The sequence below is a fragment of the Nycticebus coucang genome, chromosome 5 (genome assembly GCF_027406575.1).
Source record: "Nycticebus coucang isolate mNycCou1 chromosome 5, mNycCou1.pri, whole genome shotgun sequence".
Classification (NCBI taxonomy): domain Eukaryota; kingdom Metazoa; phylum Chordata; class Mammalia; order Primates; family Lorisidae; genus Nycticebus; species Nycticebus coucang.
In genome coordinates, this window is record NC_069784.1 from 43177402 (window position 1) to 43205021 (window position 27620).

The 27620-nt window shown below is 42.6% G+C and overlaps 1 pseudogene; it reads left to right on the forward strand.

Moving 5' to 3' along the window:
* The first annotated feature begins 23502 nt into the window (after positions 1-23502).
* On the forward strand, positions 23503-23649 carry LOC128587007 (uncharacterized; annotated as a pseudogene).
* The last annotated feature ends 3971 nt before the right edge of the window (positions 23650-27620 follow it).

Genomic DNA, 27620 nt, shown 5'->3' on the forward strand with positions numbered 1-27620 from the left:
AGTGTGTCCTTTTCTCCACATCCACGCCAACATATCTGCTTTTGGGATTTTGTTATGTGGGCTACTCTTACTGGGGTTAGGTGATATCTCAAAATAGTTTTGATTTGCATTTCTCTGATGATTAAGGATGATGAGCTTTTTTCCATGTGTTTGTAGATTGTGCGTCTGTCTTCTTTAGGGAAGTTTCTCTTCAAGTCCCTTGCCCACCCTGAAATGGGATCACTTGTTCTTTTCTTGCTAATACGTTTGAGTTCTCTGTGGATTCTGGTTATTAGACCTTTATTGGAGGTATAACCTGCAAATATTTTCTCCCATTCTGAGGGCTGTCTGCTTGCTTTACTTACTATGTTCTTGGCTGTGCAGAAGCTTTTTAGTTTGATCAGGTCCAAGTAGTGTATTTTTGATACTGCTTCAATTGCCTGGGGAGTCCTCATCATAAAACATTCACCCAGGCCGATTCCTTCAAGAGTTTTCCCTGCACTTTCTTCAAGTATTTTTATAGTTTCATGTCTTAAGTTTAAATCTTTTATCCAGTGAGAGTCTATCTTAATTAATGGTGAAAGGTGTGTGTCCAGTTTCAATCTTCTACAGGTTGCCAGCTAGTTTACCCAGCACCATTTGTTAAATAGGGAATCTTTCCCCCACTGAATGTTTTTTTGTTGTTGTTGTTGTTGTTGCAATTTGGCAGGGGCTGGGTTTGAACCCGCCACCCTCGGTATATGGGGCCAGCGCCTACTGACTGAGCCAAAGAAGCTGCCCTCCCATTGAATGTTTTTAATTGGCTTGTCAAAGATCAAATAATGGTAAGTGACTGAATTCATCTCTTGGTTCTCTATTCTGTTCCAGACATCTACTTCTCTGTTTTTGTGCCAGTACCATGCTGTTTTGATCACTATTGATTTATAGTACAGACTCAGGTATGGTAGCATGATTCCTCCTGCTGTGTTTTTATTGTTGAGTAATGTTTTGGCTATTCAAGGTTTTTACTGATTCCATATAAAACGAAGTATTATTTTTTCAAGATCTTTAAAATATGACAATGGAGCTTTAATAGGAATTGCATTAACATTATATATTGCTTTGGGTAGTATAGACATTTTAACAATGTTGATTCTTCCCAGCCATGAGCATGGTATATTTTTCCATTTGTTAACATCTTCAGCTATTTCTTTTCTTAAAATTTGATAGTTCTCTTTGTAGAGATCTTTCACATCCTTTGTTAGGTATATTCCCAAATATTTCATCTTCTTTGGCACTACTCTGAAAGGAATAGAGTCCTTGACTGTTTTTCAGCTTGGTTATTGTTGGTATATACAAAGGCTACAGATTTATGGGTGTTGATTTTGTAGCCTGAAACACTGCTGTATTCCTTGATCACTTCTAAAAGCTTTGTAGTAGAATCCCTAGTGTTTTCCAGATATACAATCATATCATCTACGAAGAGTGAAAGTTTGATGTCTTCTGACCCTATGTGGATACCCTTGATCGCCTTTTCTTCCCTAATTGCAATGGCTAAAACTTCCATTACAATATTAAAGAGCAATGAAGACAATGGGCAACCTTGCCTGGGTTCTTGATCTAAGTGAAAATGATTTCAATTTAACTCCATTCAGTATGATATTGGCTGTGGGTTTGCTGTAGATGGCCTCTATTAGTTTAAGAAATGTCCCTTCTACACCAATTTTCTTTTTTTTTTCTTTTAATTAATTTTTTTTTATTGTTGGGGATTCATTGAGGGTACAATAAGCCAAGTTACACTGATTGCAACTGTTAGGTAAAGTCCCTCTTGCAAACATGTCTTGCCCCCATAAAGTGTGACACACACCAAGGCCCCACCCTCTCCCTCCGTCCCTCTTTCTGCTTTTCCTCCCCCCATAACCTTAATTGTCATTAATTGTCCTCATATCAAAATTGAGTACATAGGATTCATGCTTCTCCATTCTTGTGATGCTTTATTAAGAATAATGTCTTCCACTTCCACCCAGGTTAATACAAAGGATGTAAAGTTTCCATTTTTTTTAATAGATGAATAGTATTCCATGGGATACATATACCACAGCTTGTTAATCCATTCCTGGGTTGGTGGGCATTTAGGCTGTTTCCACATTTTGGCGATTGTAAATTGAGCTGCAATAAACAGTCTAGTACAAGTGTCCTTATGATAAAAGGATTTTTTTCCTTCTGGGTAGATGCCCAGTAATGGGATTGCAGGATCAAATGGGAGGTCTAGCTTGAGTGCTTTGAGGTTTCTCCATACTTCCTTCCAGAAAGGTTGTACTAGTTTACAGTCCCACCAGCAGTGTAAAAGTGTTCCCTTCTCTCCACATCCACGCCAGCATCTGCAGTTTTGAGATTTTGTGATGTGGGCCATTTTCACTGGGGTTAGATGATATCTCAGGGTTGTTTTGATTTGCATTTCTCTAATATATAGAGATGATGAACATTTTTTCATGTGTTTCTTGGCCATTCGTCTGTCATCTTTAGAGAAGGTTCTATTCATGTCCCTTGCCCATTGATATAAGGGATTGTTGGCTTTTTTCATGTGGATTAATTTGAGTTCTCTATAGATCCTAGTTATCAAGCTTTTGTCTGATCGAAAATATGCAAATAACCTTTCCCATTGTGTAGGTTGTCTCTTTGATTTGGTTGTTGTCTCCTTAGCTGTACAGAAGCTTTTCAGTTTAATGAAGTCCCATTTGTTTATTTTTGTTGTTGTTGCAATTGCCATGGCAGTCTTCTTCATGAAGTCTTTCCCCAGGCCAATATCTTCCAGTGTTTTTCCTAAGCTTTCTTGGAGGATTTTTATTGTTTCATGCCTTAAATTTAAGTCCTTTATCCATCTTGAATCAATTTTTGTGAGTGGGGAAAGGTGTGGGTCCAGTTTCAGTCTTTTACATGTAGACATCCAGTTCTCCCAACACCATTTATTGAATAGGGAGTCTTTCCCCCAAGGTATGTTTTTGTTTGCTTTATCGAAGATTAGGTGGTTGAAAGATGTTAGTTTCATTTCTGGGTTTTCAATTCGATTCCAAGTGTCTATGTCTCTGTTTTTCTGCCAGTACCATGCTGTCTTGACCACTATGGCTTTGTAGTACAGACTGAAGTCTGGTATGCTGATGCCCCCAGCTTTATTTTTATTACTAAGAACTGCCTTAGCTATATGGCGTTTTTTCCGGTTCCATACAAAACGCAGAATCATTTTCTCCAGATCTTGAAAGTACGATGTTGGTATTTTGATAGGAATGGCATTGAATAGGTAGATTGCTTTGGGAAGTATAGACATTTTAACAATGTTGATTCTTCCCATCCATGAGCATGGTATGTTCTTCCATTTGTTAATATCCTCTGCTATTTCCCTTCTGAGGATTTCATAGTTTTCTTTATAGAGGTCCTTCACCTCCTTTGTTAGGTATATTCCTAGGTATTTCATTTTCTTTGAAACTATGGTGAAGGGAGTTGTGTCCTTAATTAGCTTCTCATCTTGACTGTTATTGGTGTATACAAAGGCTACTGACTTGTGGACATTGATTTTATACCCTGAAACATTACTGTATTTTTTGATGACTTCTAGGAGTCTTGTGGTTGAGTCTTTGGGGTTCTCTAAGTATAAGATCATGTCGTCAGCAAAGAGGGAGAGTCTGACGACCTCTGCTCCCATTTGGATTCCCTTTATTTCCTTGTCTTGCCTAATTGTATTGGCTAGAACTTCCAGCACTATGTTGAATAGTAAAGGTGACAGAGGATAACCTTCTCTGGTTCCAGTACTAAGAGGGAAAGCTTTCAGTTTTACTCCATTCTGTAAAATATTAGCTGTGGGTTTGTCATAGATAGCTTCAATCAGTTTTAGAAATGTGCCACCTATGCCTATACTCTTCAGTGTTCTAATTAGAAAAGGATGCTGGATTTTATCAAATGCTTTTTCTGCATCTATTGAGAGGATCATGTGATCTTTATTTTTGCCTCTGTTAATATGGTGGATAATGTTTATGGACTTGTGTATGTTAAACCAGCCTTGCATCCCTGGGATGAAGCCTACTTGATCATGATGAATGACTTTTTTTTTTTTTTTTGTAGAGGCAGAGTCTCATTGTACCACCCTCGGTAGAGTGCCGTGGCGTCACACGGCTCACAGCAACCTCCAGCTCTTGGGCTTACGTGATTCTCTTGCCTCAGCCTCCTGAGCAGCTGGGACTACAGGCGCCCGCCACAACGCCCGGCTATTTTTTTGTTGCAGTTTGGCCGGGGCCGGGTTTGAACCCGCCACCCTCGGTATATGGGGCCGGCGCCCTACTCACTGAGCCACAGGCGCCGCCCCATGATGAATGACTTTTTGGATGATAAGCTGTAATCTATTGGCTAGGATTTTGTTGAGAATTTTTGCATCTATATTCATGAGTGAGATTGGTGTGAAATTCTCCTTTTTGTTTGGGTCTTTTCCTGGTTTTTGGTATCAGGGTGATGTTTGCTTCATAGAATGTGTTGGGGAAGATTCCTCCTTCCTCAATTTTTTGGAATAATTTCTGCAGTACAGGAATAAGCTCTTCCTTGGAGGTTTGATAGAATTCTGGGGTGAAGCCATCTGGACCAGGGCATTTTTTGGTTGGAAGATTTTTTATTGTTTCTTTGATTTCAGTGCTTGAAATTGGTCTGTTCAGGAGCTCTATTTCTTCCTGGCTAAGTCTAGGGAGAGGGTGTGATTCCAAATATTTACCCCTTTCCTTCACATTGTCAAATTTCTGGGCATAGAGTTTCTGGTAGTATTCAGAGATGATCTCTTGTATCTCTGTGGGATCAGTTGTTATTTCCCCTCAATCATTTCTGATTGAGGTTACTAGAGATTTTACTTTTCTATTCCTCGTTAGTCTGGCCAATGGTTTATCTATTTTCTGTATTTTTTCAAAAAACCAGCTCCTTGTTTCATTAATTTTCTCAATGATTCTTTTGTTTTCAATTTCATTGATCTCTGATTTGATTTTGGATATTTCTTTTCTTCTACTGAGTTTAGGCTTAGATTGTGCTTCTTTTTCCAATTCCATAAGATGGCTTGTGAGATTTTTGACGCGCTCTTTCTGTTTTTCGAATGTAGGCATCTAAAGCAATGAATTTTCCTCTCAAAACTGCTTTTGCAGTATCCCACAGGTTTTGGTAGCTTGTGTCTTCATTGTTGTTATGCTCAAGGAAGTTAATGATTTGCTGTTTTATTTCTTCCTGCACCCATCTGTCATTCAACAAAAGATTGTTAATTTCCATGCCTTTGTGTGGGGTCGAGCGTTTTTGTTAGAGTTGAGTTCCACCTTTAATGCCTTATGGTCTGAGAAGATACAAGGTAAAATTTCAATTCTTTTGATTCTTTTGATATTTGTTTTGTGTCCCAGGATATGATCGATTTTGGAGAATGTTCCATGGGGTGATGAGAAGAATGTATATTCTTTATCTTTGGGATGGAGTGTTCTATATGCGTCTATCAAGCACAGTTGTTCTAGGGTCTCATTTAAATCTCTTATATCTTTGTTTAATTTCTGTTTAGAGGATCTGTCCAGCTCTGTAAGAGGAGTGTTAAAGTCCCCTGTTATTAGGGTATTATCAGATATCATATTGCTCAGACTGAGTAAGGTCTGTTTCAAGGATCTGGGAGCATTTAAATTGGGTGCATAAATATTTAGAATCGAAACGTCTTCTTGTTGTATTTTTCCCTTGACCAATATAAAGTGACCATCTTTGTCTTTTTTGACTTTAGTTGCTTTAAATCCACATGTATCTGAAAATAAGATTGCAACTCCTCTTTTCTTCTGAATTCCATTTGCCTGAAAAATTGTCTTCCAACCCTTGACTCGGAGCTTTAATTTGTCTTTTGAAGCCAGATGTGTTTCTTGCAGACAGCAAATGGATGGCTTGTGTTTTTTAATCCAGTCAGCCAATCTATGTCTTTTCAGTGGGGAATTCAAGCCATTAACATTTATTGAGATAATTGATAAGTGTGGTAGTATTCTATTCATCTTATTTTGTGAGAGTCTATTACTTAGTTTTATCTTTTGCATCAGTGTGGAGGTTAGGTTCTGTCCTTTAATTTCTGAGTTCTTACTTTGCTGCTGATCCATTGTGGTGGTCAGTGTGCAGAATAGGTTGAAGTATTTCCTGTAGAGCTGGTCTTGTTGTGGCGAATTTCCTCAATGTTTATATATCTGTAAATGTTTTGATTTCTTCGTCAATTTTTAAGCTTAGCTTAGCAGGGTACAGAATTCTGGGCTGGAAATTGTTCTGTTTAAGTAGATTAAAGGTAGATGACCATTGTCTTCTTGCTCAGAAAGTTTCATTAGAGAAGTCTGCGGTCACTCTGATGGATTTGCCCCTGTAGGTCAACTGGTGCTTACTCCTGGCAGCTTGCAGAATCTTTTCTTTTGTCTTGACTTTGGACAGATTCATCACAATGTGTCTTGGAGAAGCTCGGTTAGAGTTGAGGCGCCCTGGTGTCCGATATCCCTCTGAAAGCAGTATGTCAGAATCTTTGGTGATATTTGGGAACTTTTCTTTTATAATAGTCTCTAGTATGGCTTCCATTCCTCTGGGGCATTCTTCTTCCCCTTCTGGGATTCCTATAACTCATATGTTGGAACGCTTCATAAAGTCCCATAATTCTGACAGTGAACATTCTGCTTTCTCTCTCTTCTTTTCTGCCTCTTTTACTTTCTGAGTTATCTCAAGAACTTTGTCTTCTACCTCTGAAATTCTTTCTTCTGCATGGTCTAACCTGTTGCTGATAATTTCCATTGCATCTTTAAGTTCCCTAATTGACTGTTTCAGTTCTTTCAGCTCTGCTATATCCTTTTTATATTCTTCATATCGTTCATCCCTTATTTGATTCTGTTTTTGGATTTCCTTTTGGTTATTTTCCACTTTATTAGTTTCCTGCATTGTTTCCATCATTTCTTTCATTGTTTTCAACATGTGTATTGTAAATTCCCTTTGTGTCATTCCTTTATAGGTGGAATCCTCTGCAGTAGCTACCTCATGGTCCCTTGGCGGGGTTGTTCTAGACTGGTTCTTCATGTTGCCAGGAGTTTTCTGCTGATTCTTCCTCATGAGTGATTTCTTTTATCTGTTTCCTTGCCCTAATTTTCCTTTCACTTCCTCTTGCTCTTTAAGTTGTTGTGCCTGTGGACTAAGGGTTCGATGAGTCCTTTTGGTACAGGACCAGAAGGGTGAGAAGGTTGAAGAGCAAGAAAGGGATGAAAGAAAGGAGGACAGAGTGATAAGAAAAAAAAATAGAGAAAGGAGAGAGGGTGGGTAAAAGGAATATTGACAAAAAGAAGAGAGGCACAGAAAGAGGGAGACAGAGCAATATAGGTGTACAGTAGGGTACTTTGACACAACCTTTAAAAAAACCCACCTTCTGGGGGTGCCCATTTGGGTGGTTCCCTTGAGGTCAGCAGCTCTTTGCTAACCTGATCAGACACAGTACCCCACCTCCACCAAGTAGAGAGGAAAGACAAAAATGCTATAAATCAAACCAAAACAAGCAAACAGAAAACTTAAGGGATAAAATTGGGTGAAAAAACAAATAATAGCAGTAGAAATACTAGCAAAAATGAAGTTCTAATTATTGAAAAAGGCAGCAATGGGAAATTATAATTAAACTAGAAAAGTTGAGAAAGAAAAAAGATCTGTACAGAAAAGGTTGAAATTAAAAAACAAAACAATATCAACAACATCAAAATAAACAAAAAAGCAACCAAACCAAAAAAACACACAACCAAAAACAAAGCAGTATGTATATGTTGTTGAATATTGTCTGGGCAACACGTGGTCTTCTGGGGTATGAGATGTTAATCACAGTTCTGATATGACTGGAGGCTGCTTATTTCTCAAACCCCAGCAGGTAGACACCCTAAATCTCTCTTCGGCCCACTTAAAAGGCACTTTGAACTTGTAAACTTGCTGAGCAGAAGCTTTCCCAGGAAAGTGCTTGTCGCTGGAATCACTGCTGAAGTGGCTATCCACTTACTCAGTGTGCCAAAACCGGTCTCACTCTGCCCCTGAGGGTTAGGGCTGCAAGGTGGTTCAGACCCAACCCTTAGGCTACTCAGTTGCTAGGTTACCAGCACCCACCCGGATTCTGGCTCTGCGACCCTGAGGGTGGAGCTTGCTGGGGCAGATCACTCACAATGGCTCCCTGTGGCCCACAGCCAAACACTATTAGCTCTGTCTGGCTCAGCGGCTCAAACTGGGGCCCTAGACAACGGCCAAAGTTCTCCGCACTCCCGCTCAGGCTCTCCCCAAGGCAGTTCAACTGAGTGCCAAGTCCAAAGACACCAAAACAGTTCACAGGTAAGGCCTTTCCGGTTTGCAGTCTCGCTGCTACTGAACTTACAGTTGCAGGTGGGTTTAGACCGATTGAACACACGCGACCACTTACCGTTTTTCCACTGTTTTAGTCCTCCTCTTGGGGTCCAGAAGTCTCTCGCTGACTCCCTGTATCTTCACAGGAGTGATGATAGGCAGATCCCATCAGCCAGAGATGCCTGGAGTCCTATCTCCCCAGACTCACGGTGCCCAGATGCAAGGAAGCTGTTACTCGGCTGCCATCTTGCTCTCAACCCTACACCAATTTTCTTAATTGTTCTGATCATGAAGGGATGCTGGATATTATCAAAAGCTTTTTCTGCATCAATTGAAAGAATCATATGGTCCTTATTTTTTAGTGTGTTTATGTGCTGAATTACATTTATAGATTTACATATATTGAACTAGCCTTGAGACCCTGGGATAAATCCCACTTGGTCGTGGTGTATAATTTTTTTGATGTGTTGTTGGATTCTGTTTGTTAGGATCTTATTGAGTATTTTAGCATAAATATTCATTAGTGATATTGGTCTATAATTTTCTTTTCTTGTTGGGTCTTTCCCTGGTTTAGGGATCAAGGTGCTGTTTGCTTCATAGAATGTGTTGGGTAATATTCCTTCTTTTTCTATATTTTGGAAGAGGTTTAGTAATATAGGTACTAGTTCTTTAAAGTTTGGTAGAATTCTGACATAAAGCCATCTGGTCCTGTGCTTTTCTTTTTAGGGAGATTTTGTATAGTTGATACTATTTCAGAACTTGATATAGGCCTGTTTAACATTTCCACTTCATTCTGGCTAAGGCTTGGTAGGTGGCGTACTTCCAGGTATTGGTCGATTTCTTTCAGATTTTCATATTTCTGAGAGTAGAGTTTCTTGTATTTGTTAAGGATTTTTTCAATTTCTGAGGGGACTGTTGTTATTTCATTGTTACCATTTCTGATTGATGAAATTAGAGATTTTACTCTTTTTTTCCTGGTTAGGTTGGCCAAAGATTTATCTATGTTATTGATCTTTTCAAAAAACCAACTTTTGGATTTATTGATCTGTTGTATAATTCTTTTGTTTTCAATTTCATTAAATTCTGCTCTGATTTTGGTTATTTCTTTTCTTCTGCTGGGTTTGGGGTTGGAGTGTTCTTCCTTCTCCAGTTGCTTGAGATGTCCCATTAAGTTATTAACTTCCTCTCTTTCTGTTTTCTTGAGGAAGGCTTTCAGTGCTATAAACTTCCCTCCTAGGACTGCCTTTGCAGTATCCCAGAGGTTCTGGTAATTCATGTTTTCATTGTTGTTTTGTTCCAAAAATTTGGTGATTTCCTTCTTAATCTCATCTATAACCCATCTATCCTTCAGCATAAGGTTGTTTAGCTTCCACGTTTTTGTATGGATATGCAGGTTCCTGTTGTTATTGAGTTTAACTTTTATTCCATGATGGTCTGAGAAGATGCAAGGAATAATTTCTATTTTTTAAAATATGCTGAGGTTATATTTGTGGCCTAGGATGTGATTGATTTTGGAGTATGTTCCGTGGGCTGATGAGAAGAATGTGTATTCAGTTTTGTTGGGATGAAATGTTCTGTAGATGTCTGTTAAGTTCCAATGTTGAATGGTTAAGTTTAAATCTAAAATTTCTTTGCTTAGCTTCTTTTTGGAGGATCTATCCAGCACTGGTAAAGGGGTGTTAAAATCTCCAACTACTATGGAACTTGAGGAAATCAAGTTGCTTGTGTCTGTTAGAGTTTCTCTTATAAATTGAGGTGCATTCTGGTTAGGTGCATAAATATTAATAATTGAAATTTCATCATATTGAGTATTACCTTTAACAAATATGAAGTGTCCATCTTTATCCTTCCTTATTTCGGTTGGTTTAAAGCCTATTGCATTTGCGAATAGGATTGCAATGCCTGCTTTTTAGTGCTTTCCATTTGCCGGGAGTATAGATGACCATCCCTTCACCTTGAGTCTATATTTGTCTTTCAATGTAAGATGCAGTTCTTGTATGCAGCAGATATCTGGCTTGAGTTTTTGTATCCAGTCAGCCACTCTGTGCCTCTTTAGATGACAATTTAAACCATTCACATTAATTGAGAATATTGATAAGTCTTTCAAGAGTCCAGTGGACATTTTTAATCATTTTGTGACTGTGGAAGTTGGAATTTGATCAAAATTTTCTGGGTGGGTTTACTTTTGTGGTGGAGGATTACACTGGTCTTTATGGAGGATAGGTCTGAGAATATCCTGGAGAGCTTGTTTAATTATGGAAAATTTCTTCAACATGTGAATGTCATTGAAGTATTTAATTTCTCTGTCATAAATGAAACTCAGTTTAGCTGGGTACAGGATCCTGGGTTGAAAGTTGTTTTGTTTTAGGAGATTAAAAGTCGATGACCATCTCTTCTAGCTTGAAAGGTTTCAGCAGAGAGATCTGCAGTTATTCTAATATTCTTGCCCTTGTAGGTGGAATTTTCTCCTTCATATTAACTTTAGTGAAATTGATTATAATGTGTCTGGGGGAAATCTTATTTGGGTAGAGTTGTGCTGGAGTTCTGAAACTTTCTGCTATCTGAATTTCAGAATCTCTTGGCATGTCTGGAAAGTTCTCCTTCATAATTTCATGGAGAAGTCTGTGCCATGTGAAGCCACTTTGTCACTTTTGGGGATCCCTATAAGATGAATATTGGTTTTCTTCAAATTATCCCAGAGCTCTCTGAGAGAGTGATCTGTTTTTGCCCTCTATTTCTCTTCCTCTTTGAGAGTTGGGAGCATTCAAAAGCTTTGTCTTAAATGTCAGAAATTCTTTCTTTTGCTTGCTCCATTCTGTTACTGAGGGATTCTAATGTGTTTCTCAGATCTTTGAGGACTGCAACTTCTTGTCTCAATGTGTCAAAATCTTTGGTCATTGGGTCTTTGAATTCGTTCAATTCTTGCGATATCTTTTGGGTTACTGCTTGGAGTTCTAATTCAATCTTATTTGCTATCCAGATTCTGAATTTGATTTCTGACATCTCAGCTATTTGTTTGTGCATAGGATCTTGTGCTGTGTCTGCCCCATTGATCCTTGGGGGAGTTGATCTACTCTGATTATTCATATTGCCAGAATTTTTCTGTTGATTTCGCCTCATGATTGTTTTTCACCATTGCCTCTGGCCATCCTGAGAGTTGGGGAGGTGTCTCTCCAAGATTAGACCCCAGCAGGATCACTCTATTGTTGCTGGATCTTTGTAGGGAGTGACCCTGTGTAGTTCCTCTTGGGCTGCCCCAGCCACGGAATTCTGGGTTTGGAAGCAGCTCCGGAGTGTGACACACCTGGATCCAGCAACAGGGCGGGAGGTGGTATGCACAGTTCTGGGAGTGCCTGGTGCCCAGTCACTTTGGCATAGACAGCCCAAGGCTCTAGCAGTCTCTGGACAGGAGAAGGGCTCTGCACAGAGGCAGGGAGGGGTCCGGAGGGCATGCGGCTACCAGAGTCCCTGGCCAGACAAGCGGGCCTGTGTGGAGGGAGGGAGGGTACAGGAGGGAGGACTTGAGGTTGTGTGGCTCCCGCAATTCCTGGTCAGGGCATGCGGAGGCCCAGCGGGCGCAGGTTGCGGGTTGGGGGTCACAGCGCAGCTCTTATGGATGTCCGGGCAGTGCCAAGCCCACGAGTTTGAGGTTGCTATGAGCTGTGACGCCATGGCACTCTACGCAGGGCAACAGCCCGAGGCTCCAGTGTGTCAAAACCAGTCTCACTCTGCCCCTGAGAGTTAAGGCTGTAAGGCAGCTCGGTCCCTGCCTTTAGGCTGCTCAGTCGCTAGTTTACTAGCTCCCACCCGATCCTTGCTCTGCGACCCTGAGGGGGGAGCTTGCCGGGGCAGTTCTCTCATAATGGCTCCCTGCGGCCCACAGCTGAACACTATTAGCTCCGTCCTGCTCAGCAGCTTAGTCTGGGGCCCTAAACAATGCCCAAAGTTCTCCGCACCCCTGCTCAAGCTCTCCCCAAGGCAGTTCAACTGAGTGCCAAGTCCAAAAACATCAAAACAGTTCACAGGTAAGGCCTTTCTAGTTTGCAGTCTCACTGCTGCTTGTACTTACGGCTGCCGGCAGGATTAGGTCAATTGAACACATGCAACCACTTGCCAGTTTTCCACTGTTTTTGTCCTCCTCTTGGGGTCCAGAAGTCCCTTGCTGACTCCCCGTAGCCTCAAAAGGATGATTATAGACAGATCCCACCAGCCAGAGATGCCTGGAGTCTTATCTCCCCAGACTCACTGTGCCCTGTTGCAGGGAAGCTGTTACTTGGCCGCCATCTTGGATTGTTCACTTTTTTTTTTTGAGACAGAGTTTCATTATACCACCCTCAGTACAGTGCTGTAGTGTCCCAGCTCACAGCAACCTTTAACTCTTGGGCTTAAGCAATTCTCTTGCCTCAGCCTCCCGAGTAGCTGGGACTATAGGCACCCTTCACAACACCTGGCTATTTTTTGGATGCAGTTGTCATTGTAGATTAGCAGGCCCAGGCTGGGTTCGAACCCACCTGCCTCAGTGTATGTGGCTGTTGCCCTACTGTAGGATAATATTTAGAAATAAACTTATCCTACATCAAGCACACAAAGTAAATTCAGTGTGAGTTTAAAATGACATGCTTTTCTTCCAGAGGCTTAAGACGCTTGGACCCCCCTGGGTTACTCACAGAGTTAGGCTCTTTGGAAAATTCCTTAGGCCTTTTCTCTGAAGCAGTACACCCCGTGAAGCCTGAGATCCAAGGGCATGCCGCCCTTCCTCAGAGATACGGGCCAGAGGGTTGACATATGTTAACAACATACTGTCAGAGGTCTATAGGTGCTCTGCCCTGAAGGAAGGTCACAGTCGTTACTTCTTACTGAGTAAACTGAGTGAATGCTTGAAGATTAACTCTGTTCCCCTATAGCTGTTTTCGTCTTTGTGCCCTGCTCGGAAAACTAGTCACTGTTTAGAGGAAGAGATTTACTACACAAGTGGTTACATTGATATGATAAATTTCCTTTCAAGTTCAAATTCAGCTAATAGATAATGGATTAGGTGTGTACGTGACTGGAAGAGTATAAAACTTAAACGTGGAATAAAGAACTTTGCTATATGCCATCAAACGGTGTATAGTCTGTTTCTTGACTTAATAATTACAGGAGCGAGTTTACACCTACAGCAAAGCTGCTGCTCGTTCGCGTCTCGGTTCACGCAACACCCTACCCACTGAGCTATGGGCACCGCCTCTGTTTCCACTTTTTGATGAATAAAGCTGCTAGGAACATTCACGTACAATTTTTTGTGTGAATTTATATTTTTATTTCTCTTGAATATATACTCAAGAAGTAGTATTGTGGGATCATATGGTAATTTTATACTTTTTTAAGGCCTCCAAATTTTGGTGCAGTGTGGGTCATGAGAAGAACCTGGTATGGTTCCTTCCAATAGGGTTTTAGGGCAGTCTTTCTATGATGTTTTTTCCAGAAGATTTGGTTTCCAGGTTCTGCATCATGAAGGGTTTTATTATCCTAAGTTAGTGGTCAGGAAAAGTTTTCTTTGGTGAAAATTTACTTTGATTCAGTCATTAAAGCTTTGCATCATTTAGTCATACCAGAATTTAGAAGAGAGTGAGAGATACATGAGGTTTATTATTAGGGGCACAAGCCTTCCAGTGACTATTTCATAAAGTGTCAATTTACGTTTTTGACCTTGGGGTAGATCTGATTGCCATCAAGGTTGATAGTAATGTCTTCAGGCAAAGCAATCCAATCAGTTCAGTTCTCTTGCCATTTTCACTTTTAAGATGCCATTTCTCTGTTCAACCTTTTCAGAAGACTGAAAGTGATGCGAGTGGGAGACAATGGTAATGCCACTGTATTCTTAAGACCTTATTTAATTGCTTTACAACTTGTCCAGTAAAATGAGCACCTATATCACTGGAGATTTCTGGAGGAATGCTCCATAAAGGAAACATTTTTTAGTAAACTTTTAGCTACTGTTACCGTGTTGGCCTTTCTCCATGGTAAGCTTCAAATGAAGAATATGGACCATTACAAGAACATATTTATATCCCATTGAAGGGAGAAACTGAATGAAAACTATTTATAAATGTTTGAATGGGCCAAGTGTGCACACCTGCAATCCCAATCATTCAGAGAGGAGGCAGGAGGATCCTTTGATCTCAGGAGTTCAAGATCTCTGGGCAATATAGGGAACATATTTTAAAAATATGTTCAAATGGCCCTTTGTGTAGCAGCAATTTACCAGCTGAAGTTTTGATTGTCTTCCTAGGATTAGGGGCTTGACAAACCAAACATTGGTTATAAACCTTTATAGCAATTTTAGAAGTCACCACACCAATATTTTTCCATAATTCGTATCCTTTTTTCTCCTCCACAATGAATTACGGAGTACACAAATTTTAAAAATGGAAGTTTAAGGACTCAGTGAAGGCCAGGTAGCCATTCAGGCCCTCTATGCACCCACACTTAATATTAAATTTATATCCTTTTTTTTTTTTTTTTGAGACTGAGTCTCACTATGTCACCCTCAGTAGAGTGCTCACAGCAACCTCACAGCTCACAGCAACCTCAAACTCTTAGGCATATGTGATTCTCTTGCCTCAGCCTCCAGAGTAGCTGGGACTACAGGCACCCACCACAATACTCGGCTTTTTTTTTTTATTTTTTGTAGTTGTCATGGTTGTTTGACAGGACCTGGGCCAGCTTCGAACCTGCCAGCTCTGATGTATGTGGCCAGCTCCCTAACTGATGAGCTACAGGCACTGAGCCTGAAGGATATTTATATCCTTTTAAATGACAGGGGCTTTTTTTTTTCTTTCTATTTTTTTTTTTTTTTTTGTAGAGACAGAGTCTCACTTTATTGCCCTCAGTAGAATGCTGCAGTGTCACAGCTCACAGCAACTCTAACTCCTGGGCTTAGGCGATTCTCTTGCCTCAGCCTCCTTAGTAGTTGGGACTACATGTGCCTGCCACAACGCCCAGCTATTTTTTTGTTGCAGTTTGGCCAGGGCCAAGTTTGAACCTGCCACCCTTGGTATATGGGGCTGGCGCCCTACCCACTGAGCCGCAGGCGCTGCTCTAAATAACAGTTTTCTTTCTGCAATTCAGGTGCATAGCGGTGTTTATTAAATAGGTTATCATAGGCAATTTGCCCATGGGTCAATCTTACGGAGTTCATTCCATTTGCCTATTCTAACAATTTTAGTACTGGCTAACTTCACATGAAAATCTGCCTTGGCATTCAATTAATTCTTGATGTTGTTAGCAGTTTTATAAAACCAGTTTCTTTATTAGAACTGTGGGAATCTAGGCCAGGCATAGTGGCTCACGCGTGCAATACTAGAACTCTGGGAGTCCGAGGTGGATGGATTGCTTGATTTCAGGAGTTTGAGACCAGCCTGAGCAAGAGTGAGCAAGTATCTGGAAAAGTAGCTGGGCGTTGTGGTGGGTGCCTCTAGTCTCAGCTACTTGGGAGGCTGATACAAGATGATTGCTTGAGCCCAGAAGTTTGAGGTTGCTGTGAGCTATGACGTGACAGCACTTTACTGTCGGGGTCCCTTCTTGAACACCACTTATCAGGGACCAGGACTGGTTGGTCTCCAGCCCCGGCTTAACTAGGTTTCGGAGTGGGATGCTATACTGTTCTCTGGCTCAAGAACAATTGTTTTTAGGTGCCTGAGGGCTATTTCCTTTAGCTGAAGGGAGATAGTCTTTGAGAGAATAAAGCAGTTTCTTAGAAAGATAGATCTTAGTCTTTAGCAGAGCTTAGTGATCTTCTTCAGCAGAGAGACGCAGTGCTGGCCTTCTGCAGGCGGGAGAAGTGACAGAGTCAGAGTAAGTGGGTCTGTGATAGAATGCGCATGCTCCCCGACTGCCTTCTGCTCCAGCCTAATATAAGGCTGATCTCGGGCCTCTCAACACCGCAGTTGTAGAGACTGCCAATTCACCAATGCTGTCATCTCACGAGCTCTCTCATGCTTGTTAGGAGCGCTAAATCCCTCTCCATGCCCTTTTCACCAAGGTGTTCCATTATTGAGCTATACAGGTATTTCTTATAACTCTCACTCCTCCTAGCCATAGGCTGTATGGGCTGCTACACTCTGCCAAGGGGGACAGAATGAGACTTTGTCTCAAAAAAAAATTGTGGGAATTCTTACCCAGTCCAATGGTATGATTAGATTTCTAAGAATTTCAGACCATTTCTAGATCACATAGTTAACGTCTTCAGACAAATATAACTCGAAGGTGGTTTATTTGACAGTACTTCCTATATGGTTTAATATATCAAATAAGTCCCATTAGTTAACTACATATCTCTCCTTTTATAAGGAGAGAGGCAGATCCTTTTGAGATGTTCTAAGGGCCTGCCTGGAAAATCTCAAAGGTAACTTGAGATCAAGAAACAGACTTAATTTAGATTTCATTTTGTGAAGTTCATCAAAAGTATCAAAGGTTTAAAACACTTTGAAACATAATTGGATCACAGGTTACTGTGACATGATAGTCATTCACTTAATCAGAGTGATAATTAGAGACTTTAAAGGCAAATGCAGAAAGTTATACAGTTGTAGGAAAATTTTTAGCTTATTAGAAGAGTACTCAGTTTTCTTTTTTTAATTTTAATTTTATTTTTATTTATTTTGTTTAAATTTTATTTTATTATTAAATCATAGCTGTGTACATTAATGCAATCATGAGGCACCATACACTGGTTTTATAGACCATTTGACATATTTTCATCACACTGGTTAACATAGCCTTCCTGGCATTTTCTTAGTTATTGTGTTAAGAGTACTCAGTTTTCTTAAGTGGTCAAAGTCCTAATAAAGACAACATGAGACATGGGAAATCATCTTGATAAAACAGAGTCCATTTCCTGGGCCAATTATCTAAAAGGTAAAGAAATCCTCTCACAATTTCCTATTAGAGCAGATCTTTGTAGGAGGCTAACTTGGCCTCACACAAACGTTTTCTCCCCTTCTCCTCCTTCCTTCTTGGAACTAAAGACCATAAGGTGCTTATCCAGCCTCGCTCCAAAGGCTTGTGCCACAGAAAGGACCAGCCCACCAGAATCCTCCAACTAGAAGTGTAATCTACCCACACCCTATAGCCCTATATAAAAAGAGGCCTTCAACTGCCCTTGGGTCTCTGTCCCTTTCATTAAGCCTGGCCTGAACCTCTCCATACTCTGCTCTCATCTTGGGGTGCACCTCTGACGACCCCTTTCAATCTATACTGTAAAACAAACAAAGTTAATCTCCAAAATTAATTTCCCTAAACTACTTAAGATACACAATTTTTTTTTTTTGAGACAGAGTCTCACTCTGTGCCCTGGGTACAGTGATATGGCATCATAGCTCACAGCAACCTCACCCCCTCTTGGGCACAAGTGGTCATCTTGCATCAGCCTCCAAAATAGTTGGGACTACAGGTGCCTATCACAACACCTGGCTGGCTTTTCTATTTTTAGTAGAAACAGGTTCTTGTTCTCACTCAGGCTCGTCTCAAACTCCTGTGCTCAAGCAATCTACGTGCCTCAGCCTCCCAGAGTTCTAGGATTATAGGGGTGAGCCACTGCACCTGGTGTAAGATACATGCATTTAGGTTAAAGCTGATATTATAAAACAGCAAGAATGGGAGACATGTGGAAGGTCAGGTGGGACCTACACCAACCAGACCAGCTGTGTCCTCTCAGCTCTAGCCTGAATGACTCCATCTTATTCTCACTACATGTGCTTTCATTCCCTACTCCTATTGCTACATTTCATATTATGAAATAGATTTTATTTTTATTTTTATTTGTTTTTGAGAAAGAGTCTCACTTTGTCACCTGGGTAGAGTGCCATGGCGTTACAACTCGCAGCAACCTCAAACTCCTGGGCTCTAGCGATTCTCTTGCCTCAGCCTCCCAAGTAGCTGGGACTACAGGACCCTGCCACAATGCCCGGCTATTTTTAGAGATGGGGTCTTGCTCTGGTGCAGGCTGGTCTTGAACCTGTGATCTCAGGTAATCCATCCTCCTCGGCCTCCCAAATGCTGGAATTACAGGCATGAGCCACCACACCCGGCCTGAAATAGATTTTAAACAGAAATAATTGCTATAATTATTACTATTACTTACTGTATTTGTTCAGGGATTGAATTTATTAGGGTGAGGGATAGGTTTAAAGTTATACTGGGCACAATACACAGTACAGTTAACAAAAGGCAACAAGGGGCTCACTAAATACAGCAGCAAACCCAGATGTCTGGGAATAACATACTTCCTATCCCAACAACTGGAGCTTTAGCCCCGTCTCCACACAGTTCTGCAGTCCACTGGTCCAGCTTGTGTTCGCTGCTTTTCTCAGGAGGATGAGGCTAGATGCGGGGATGATGTAATCCAGACAACTGTTCACTGTAGGGGTCTTAAGCAGGACATCCCAGGGGCCATTCTACTTTCTCTTGAGTTATTTCTCAGATCTTTTCCTCTTAGTTTTCAGGAGAACCTGAACTTGGTCTAGAATGTATTTGTAGGTCTCAAAAAGCAGATCAAGGGGCCTCGTTTTCAGCAATTTGGAATGTGGCATAGTGCAGCTCAGGAGGTGGCAGGATGTGACATGACAGATCAAAGGTCATCTGTGAGGCCTGGTAAGTTCCTTGGTCTGGGTGGGTCCATTATGGAAGGTAGGACCTGGAAGATATCTCAAAAACTATTCCTGGGTAAAAAAGTAAACAAAGGCCCAAACTGGCTTCTTTACACTGACAGGGCTGTGCCCAGGGTTATGGTCAGGGCTGTGCCCAGGGTAAGAGAATGAAACCATTTAGCAGTCACCTATAAATATTTACAAGTTCTGGGTTTTGAGACTAAGGTTTGCACGATGAGAAATAAGTATTCTTATTTACAGTCTTAGCACATTTCTTATGATAATACTTAGCTTTAAGAATCCCTATCGAACTGATTTGGAGTTCTGGGTAATTCAAGTGAATATTCCTGAAAATCAATTGGGCGTGGGACCACTTGTGAGGCCCTATTGCAGCCATATCATGTATTGGGAAATTTTTTATTCAGGTTTGAATTTCTCCTGAGGTATCTATATAGACACGGCAGATAGTGTTTAGTACTGCACAGATTCCTTCCAGTGTAGCCTACAGGAAATCCAGCCTGATGATCTAGGAAACAGCCTGTGTGTCATTCCATGCGCTGCAGACAAGGCTGGAATCTAATACAGGTGGTGTATAGTTTCTTATTTTTGAACTATATTTTTCTCTCTAATTTCCCATTTTATTAAAGACAAACCGTAGGAGGATCAATTTACTTTCCAAAATAAAATCTACTCTCAGTATAGTGGGTCTCATTATTTGCATAAAGTGCAGTAAGAATTGGGTGGCGCCTGTGGCTCAGTGAGTAGGGCACCGGCCCCATATACCGAGGGTGGCGGGTTCAAACACAGACCCGGCTGAATTGCAACCAAAAAATAGCCGGGCGTTGTGGCAGGCACCTGTAATCCCAGCTGCTTGGGAGGCTGAGGCAGGAGAATCGCGGAAGCCCAAGAGCTAGAGGTTGCTGTGAGTCCTGTGACATCATGGCACTCTACTGAAGGCGGTAAAGTGAGACTCTGTCTCTACAAAAAAAAAACAAAAAACAAACAAACAAAAAAAGAATAATTATTAGCCATCTAGGCTTATTTTCTTTTAAAATTGGCTTTGTGCAATCTACAGATTCAATGCAATCCCCATTAAAATACCAACATCATACTTTGAAGATTTGGAAAAAATAGTTCTTCATTTCATATGCAACAGAAAAAAAACCTGTATAGCCAAGGCAATTCTTAGTAATAAAAACAAAGCTAGGGCATCACCCTACCAAACTTCAGGCTGTATTACAAGTCCATAGTGATCAAAACAGCATACTATTGGCACAAAAACAGAGACATAGACACTTGGAACCAAATAGAAAACCATGAGATAAAACTAACATCTTACAGCCATCTCATCTTTGATAAACCAAACTAGAGCACACACTAGGGAAAACAATCCCTATTTAATGAATGGTGCTGGGAGAACTGGATAACCACATGTAAAAAACTGAAACTGGGCTCGGCACCCATAGCTCAATGGGTGGGGTACTGACCACATACACTAGGCTGGTGGGTTTGAGCCCAGCCTGGGCCTGCTGAACAACAATGACAACTGCAACCCAAAAATAGCCAGGTGTTGTGGCGGGCACCTGTAGTCCCAGCTACTTGGGAGGCTGAGGCAAGAGAATCACTTCAGCCCAAGAGTTTGAGGTTGCTGTGAGCTGTGATGCAACAGCACTCTACTGAGGGTGACATAGTGAGACTCTGTCCCAAAAAAAAAAAAAAACTCTTTTGTCCATCTTGCATCAATTTTTGTAAGTGGTGAAAGGTACAGGTCTAGTTTCAGTCTTTTTTTTGAGACAGAGTCTCACTATGTCACCTTTGGTAGAGTGCCATGGCATCACAGCTCACAGCAACCTCAAACTCTTGGGCTGAAGTGATTCTCTTGCCTCAGCCTTCCAAGTAGCCAGGACTACAGGCACCCACCACAAGGCCTGGATTTTTTTTTATTGTAGTTGTCATTATTTAGCAGGCCCGGGATGGGTTCAAACCTACCAGCCCCCATGTATGTGGTCAGCACCCTACTCACTGAGCTACAGGTGCCAAGCCAGATAAAAGATTTAAATCTAAGGCATGACACAATCAAAATCCTGAAAGAAAGTGTGGGGAAAACACTTGAAAATATCAGTCTGGGGAAAGATTTTACGAAGAAGACTTCGTGGCAACTGCAACAACAAAAATAAATAAATGGGACTTAATTAAACTGAAAGGCTTCTGTACAGCTAAGGAGACAACAACCAAAGCAAATAGACAACCTTCAGAATGGGAAAAGTGGTTTGCATATTATGAATCTGATAAAAGGTTGATAATTAGAATCTACAGAGAACTCAAATTAATCAACAACAAAAAAAGAGCCAACAATCCCATCTACCACTGGGCATGGTAGAGAGACATGAACAGAACCTTCTCTGAGGAAGACAGATGAGTGGCTAACAAACATATGAAAAAATGCTCATTGTCCCTATCATCAGAGAAATGCAAATCAAAACCACCCTGAGACATCACCTAACCCCAGTGAGAATGGCCCATATCACAAAGTCCCAAAGCTGCAGATGCTGGTGTGGATGTGGAGAGAGGGGAACACTTTTACACTGTTGGTGGGACTGCAAACTAATACAGCCCCTTTGGAAGGAAGTATGGAGAATCCTCAAAGATCTCAAATTAATCTCTCATTTGACCCTGCAATCCCACTACTAGGCATCTACCCAGAAGAAAAAAAAATCCTTTTATCATAAGGACATTTGCACTAGACTGTTTATTGCAGCTCAATTTATAATTGCCAACACATGGAAACAACCTAAATGGCCATCAGCTCAGGAATGGATTAACAAATTGTGGTATATGTATACCATGGAATACTATTCAGCCATAAAAAGATGGTGATTTCACATCTTTTATAATATCCTGGATGGAGTTGAAACACATTCTTCTTAGTAAAGTATCACAAGAACAGAAAAGCAATTATCCGATGCACTCAATACTAATATGAAGCCAGTAGACCAACTAATGCATGCCCATATAGGAGAAAACTGATTTCCATTCATGTTGGGGGAGGGTAATGAGGGGGTGGGAGAGGGGAGGGGGTTGGGGTGCTCTCTGAATGGACACAGTGCAGGGGGTGTTTGGCACAACTTTTGAGTGTAGGACATAACCACAAGATTCTATCTAATAAAATCAAATATTTGGACCTGGGTGTTTGTATCTTCACATTAACCTGAAATAAATTTACTTTTCAATTGAAAAACAAATTTTTAAAAAGATTAAAAGAAAAACTGGAAAAAATTGACTTTGCTGGAACCTTTTATAAGGAATCTCAGGTTAGACTTGAACACCTCCTTTATTTCATTTCCTACATCCTGTTCTCAGCAAATCCTATCTATTCTATCATAAAATATACACCAAAATCTGATCACTCTCATCACCCACACTGCTCACAGCCCAGCCTAACTCATTATCATCTCTCCCTTGCGTTATTGTACTACCCTCCTAACTGATCTCCCTGCTTCTTCCCCACTCTCCTACTTTGTATTTTAGACCAAGTTTCCAGAGTGACAGTGCTAAAATGTAACTCCTATCATGTCGCTTCTGCTTGTAACATCTACCAACTTACTAGCAAGAGATTTACTGTGCAAATGGCATTCCCAGACCACCTTGTATTAGAAAAAGTCCAAACTAAAGATCACAGGGTGCCAGGATCTTAGTAGGCCAAAAATTCCACTAAAACCATCAGAATTATTGAGGCTGAATTTTTTCTCAGTTAGGTTGACCCATCCAGACCTCTATCTAAACTTGTACAATAACCATTAAAAGTGGAAGCTAATAAAGGACTAAAACCAAGATTTACAAGCCTAATACTTATAACACCCATATTACTCCTTATATATTCCTAATCTTGCAGTTAAGAAATCTAATAGGAGAGGATGTGTATTTGTTCAAGACATTAGAGCCACAAATGTATGATTTAAATGATATTGAGGAGTTTTTCTCTCATCAAACAAATCAAGTTTTAGGGAAGGAAATCTGACACTTACAGAGGTTCAAATGATCACCACCAGAATCTTGATAAGCAATTACAACAACCCAATAGTAATAATATCTCAATTGATATTAAGTCCATATGGTAATGGTATAGTTCAGGCTGAAGAATGCCCAGTGGGGATCTGGGTGGAGATAGGAAAAGGTAATTGAAATCATTTGCATCCACATAACTTGACAATCAGGACTGAGAATGGACACCATCAGTGTCAACATGATTTAATTTTTCCAGGAAATTCTTGCCCAGGAGTATTAAGCTATAAACTAATAAATAACTTTACTGTTTTTGTCATGAATTACTTTAAGCTGAATTTTTTTAGACCAGTTGTTTATCTGGGAAAACAGTTTGCTTGGCAAACAATTTACCTGTCCAGATTCATTTAGAAACCCTTGCCTTGTCCACTAATCCAAAAGTACGATGTCACAATCTTTGCCCAGTCCCAAACAGCTTTCACGGTATGAAACTATTTGACACCAGAATCCAAAACCTTACCAGTATCTTTCCCTACTGTGAGGTGAAATAATCCTTACCTATTCCTCCTGTTAGAGGGCTTAGAGGGCAGATTAGAACATGATGATTGAAGTTTGCATGATACAAAATTAACATCTGTGTAGTCAGGACCTACAACACCCCGATTGCTTCTAGGGGTCAGAGCACTGCCCATCTCAGAGGGTGGGGTGGGTGTCCAGGAACAAAAAGACAAGGTTCCAGAGGGCCAAGCTTTCGGGTTCCAAGCACTGCCTGGGGATCCTTTCACCAGACCCCAGCCTTAGACCCAAGAGGACTCTTGGGTGGTAGGAGTGGGGTATGTGAATAAAGATTATTTCTGCTATGAAATATATATATACATATGTGTGTGTGTGTGTGTCCTTTCCAGACTTTTCATTCTCAGCACTCAGGATTCCACCAGGGCAGGATTCTCCCTTATTGCTGTAGGTCTAATAGACTTACCTCTGCACCTCTGCTTAACAAGCCTTCCGGTCATCTTTGGATGAGTTGACACCACCACCAAAAAACCCCAACCATTATGTCATTTTATAGATCATCAAGTTCCCTCCTCTGAATAATAGGTTTATAATAACATTTTTTGGTGCTGATGAAAAAGAAAATTGGGTGCCATTCAGACTCTGGCAAACTACAAAACTCACCTTCTTTATCCATCTGGTTACCTTGGCCCGGGCTGCCCCTCCTCCCTCACTGGGGCCCTGTTGTCCTGGGCTGTCAACTAACTCACTCCTCAATGAATGAGCCAGGTCTGCACACCTGAGTTACTTGGGCCCCCCACCCTCTCCAGTAGTGGTTTCCATGCTGCATACAGTTATACTTCAGAAAGTCACCAAGGGCTTTGCCATCCACGCTGGAAATTCCAGACTGCAAAGCCTTCTCCACGGAGAAGTACAGAAGTATAGGAAAGCGCCCAGTTCTCGGAACACCTGCTCCCAGGGACTTTTTCTGAGACCCCAGGGAGCTGTAGTTCTGCCTAGCTGTCCCCCAAGCACTCGACTTGCGTAGTTGGGTTATATCTCTGCAAATCCAGACGCCAGTGGCACTGAATTCATGCCCGCTTCAGATTAAGCTATTTCTGCACCTTACCTCTCCTCAGCACAACCACACCCAAGAGCCCCAGTCGTCCTGCGTGGAGACTTTCCCGGGGTGCCACAGGGCCCGGCATTGAGAAGAATCCAAGATTACCCACCACTAGCCTGCTGAACTCAGCGGAGCCGACGGAGATGGCACGAGTTCGGTCACACTCGCAAACCCCAGCGGTAGCCCCCTGTGGAGTGTCGGGTTGGGGCACTAGGCCCATCCGGCAGCGAGTTGCTCCGCGTCCAGAAACTGGAGGCTCGGACCACCGAAGCCACGCGCTTCCTTCCCTCCGGCTCCGACGCACCAGCACCTGCCCCGAGCGCAGGAACCGCTGCGTCTGCGTCCTGGATTAACCTGACACGCTGGCACAGACGCGACGAGCGAGCCACTGGGCACCGGGAGCGGGCAGCGCTGCGGGGCGAGAGCAGCCCTCCGGCCGTGGGAAAAGAGAAGCCTCCGCGGGAGGGGAAAGGTGGGGAGGAGCCTCTCCCCGAGCGAGGTGACCCATCGGGACCAGTGGCGAGGAGCCTCTCCCAGAGCCGGGTGACCCATCGGGACCGGTGGCGAGGAGCCTCTCCCCGAGCGAGGTGACCCATCGGGACCGGTGGCGAGGAGCCTCTCCCAGAGCCGGGTGACCCATCGGGACCGGTGGCGAGGAGCCTCTCCCCGAGCGAGGTGACCCATCGGGACCGGTGGCGAGGAGCCGCTCCCCGAGCGGGATGACCCATCGGGACCAGTCGAGTCCGGCCGATCCGCTCTGGGTTCCGCTCTCCGCCTTCCGCCGCGGAGTCGCCCGGGAGCCGCTAGCAGGAGGCGCAGCCTTTCTTCCCTCCCACCCGCCGACTGGCCCCTCGCTCGTGACCCGACACTCGGGAACCTGCCACAAGCCTCCCGGGCAGCGCTTGCCCCTCTGTTGCCTGGGGAGGCGCATTTTGTGGACACCGTCGGCGACCGGGAGCTCGCGGTCTCAGAGACGCCGCCCAGCCCCGAACTTTCCGCGGGCCCCGGGGCTCCCAGAGGGGCGACCGCCACACGCTCCCGGTCCCCGACGGTCTCCGACCGTCCTCGGCGGGAAAGAGAGGGAACGCTCGCAGCTGCCCCCTTCTCCGAGTAAAGTGGGGAGCAAAGTCCCGGGTAGTAAGTGGCCGTCGTGGGAGTCCGCACCGCTCACCCAGAGACGCCGGCCGGCTCTCAGAGGCAAATGCGCACCCCGCACCCCCGCCTCCGTCCGCCTCCATCCCTGCACACTTGCACAAATCAAACGCCGGCCCCCTCCCAATTCTGCAGCCATCCTCCTTCGGGCATTCCTTCTCAGCTCTGAAAGGACCAATCTCTGCAATTACAACCGAGTTTTTCATTTGTGCATTTAATTAAAAGCTCATTCTGAAAACACTGTTGACGTTCATTCATTAGCAACTCAATGTTTAAAAAGTCAGCAATTAGTCCAGGTGCCCTGACTCACTCCTGTAATCTTAGCAGAGTACAAAGAGGGTGCATTGCTTGAGCTCGGGAGTTGGAAATCAGTCTGACCAAGAGCGAGCCCCCGTTTCTATTAAAAATAGAAAAACCAGGCGGCGCCCTTAGCACAGAGGTTATGGCGTCCGCCACATACACCGAGGCTGGCGGGTTCAAACCCGGCCTGGGCCTGCTAAACAACAATGACAACTGCAACAACAACAACAAAATAGCCGGGCGTTGTGGCGGGCGCCTGTAGTCCCAGCTAGTTGGGAGACTGAGGCAAGAGAATCTCTTAAGCCCAAGAGTTTGAGGTTGCTGTGAGCTGTCACGCCACTGGCACTCTACCCAGGGTGGCAGCTTGAGACTCTGTCTCAAAAGAAAAGAAATAGAAAAACCAGGCCGGCATAAAGGCAGGCATCTGTATTCCGCACTACGGGAGGCTGAGTCAAGAGGATGATCACTGAAACCCCGGAATTTGAGGTTGCTGTGAGCTGTGAGGACAGGACACTCTACCCAGGGCACAGAGTGACACTGTCTCAAAACAAACAACAACAACAACAACAAAAATCACTAATCATTAGAGAAATGCCGACCAAAACCATAATGAGATACCACTTCATACCTATTAGGATGCTTGTTATCCAAAAACCAGAAAACAATTAGTATTGACAAGGATCTGGAGAAATTTGAGCCCTTGTGCTTTGTTAGTGGGAATGTAAAATGGTGGGGCCACTGTGGAAAATGGTAGATTCTCACCACATGCAAGTTTAGCTGCCTGCCACCCAAGAACCAAACGTGACAGGCAAGTATTGGTAATGGACAGGTGGTTGATTCAAGGGCCAGCAGCCTAAGGAGATGGCAGACTCTTGTCTCCAAGACTATCTCAACTTTCTTTGCTTATTGAACGACTTATGAAGGTAAAGGAGGTGGCAGAAAACAAGTTTTGTGCAAGTCATCATGACTTGCTAAACGGTTATTCACAAACAATAGGTCATCTGGTGGAGCTTGTCAACATCAGTCTACGGCTGGCCTATTCCAGACTCTTGATCCTCACTGTACTTGCCTGGTCTGTTTTTCCTTAAGGTCATCTTCTAATCTTGTACTTGGCAGCTTTGTAAGGGAGTAGCAAGTTAATGCTAAACTTTTAAGACGGAACAAGCCAAAAGCATACTGGCTTCCCTTTAGTTAGCCTAACATGTTAGTCTGAATGGCCCTTGGGGTGTAATTACATGATGATTCTTCGAAAAATTAAATACAAAATTACTGTACATAAAGTTCATGTGCAATTTAAAATTCGGCCACCCAGCCTCCCCCATAGCTGGGACTACAGGTGCCCACCACAACGCCCGGCTATTTTTTTGGTTATAGTTGCCATTGTTGTTTGGCAGGCCCAGGCTGGGCTCAAACCCACCAGCTCTGGTTATGTGGCTGGTGCCCTAGCCACTGAGCTATAGGCACTGAGCTGAAGTCAATTGTTTTTAATATTTAACTCCCACAGATGAGTGAGGTCATGCAAGATTTGTCTTTCTGTGCTTGACATATTTCACTTAACATAATGTTCTCCATTTCCAACCATGTTG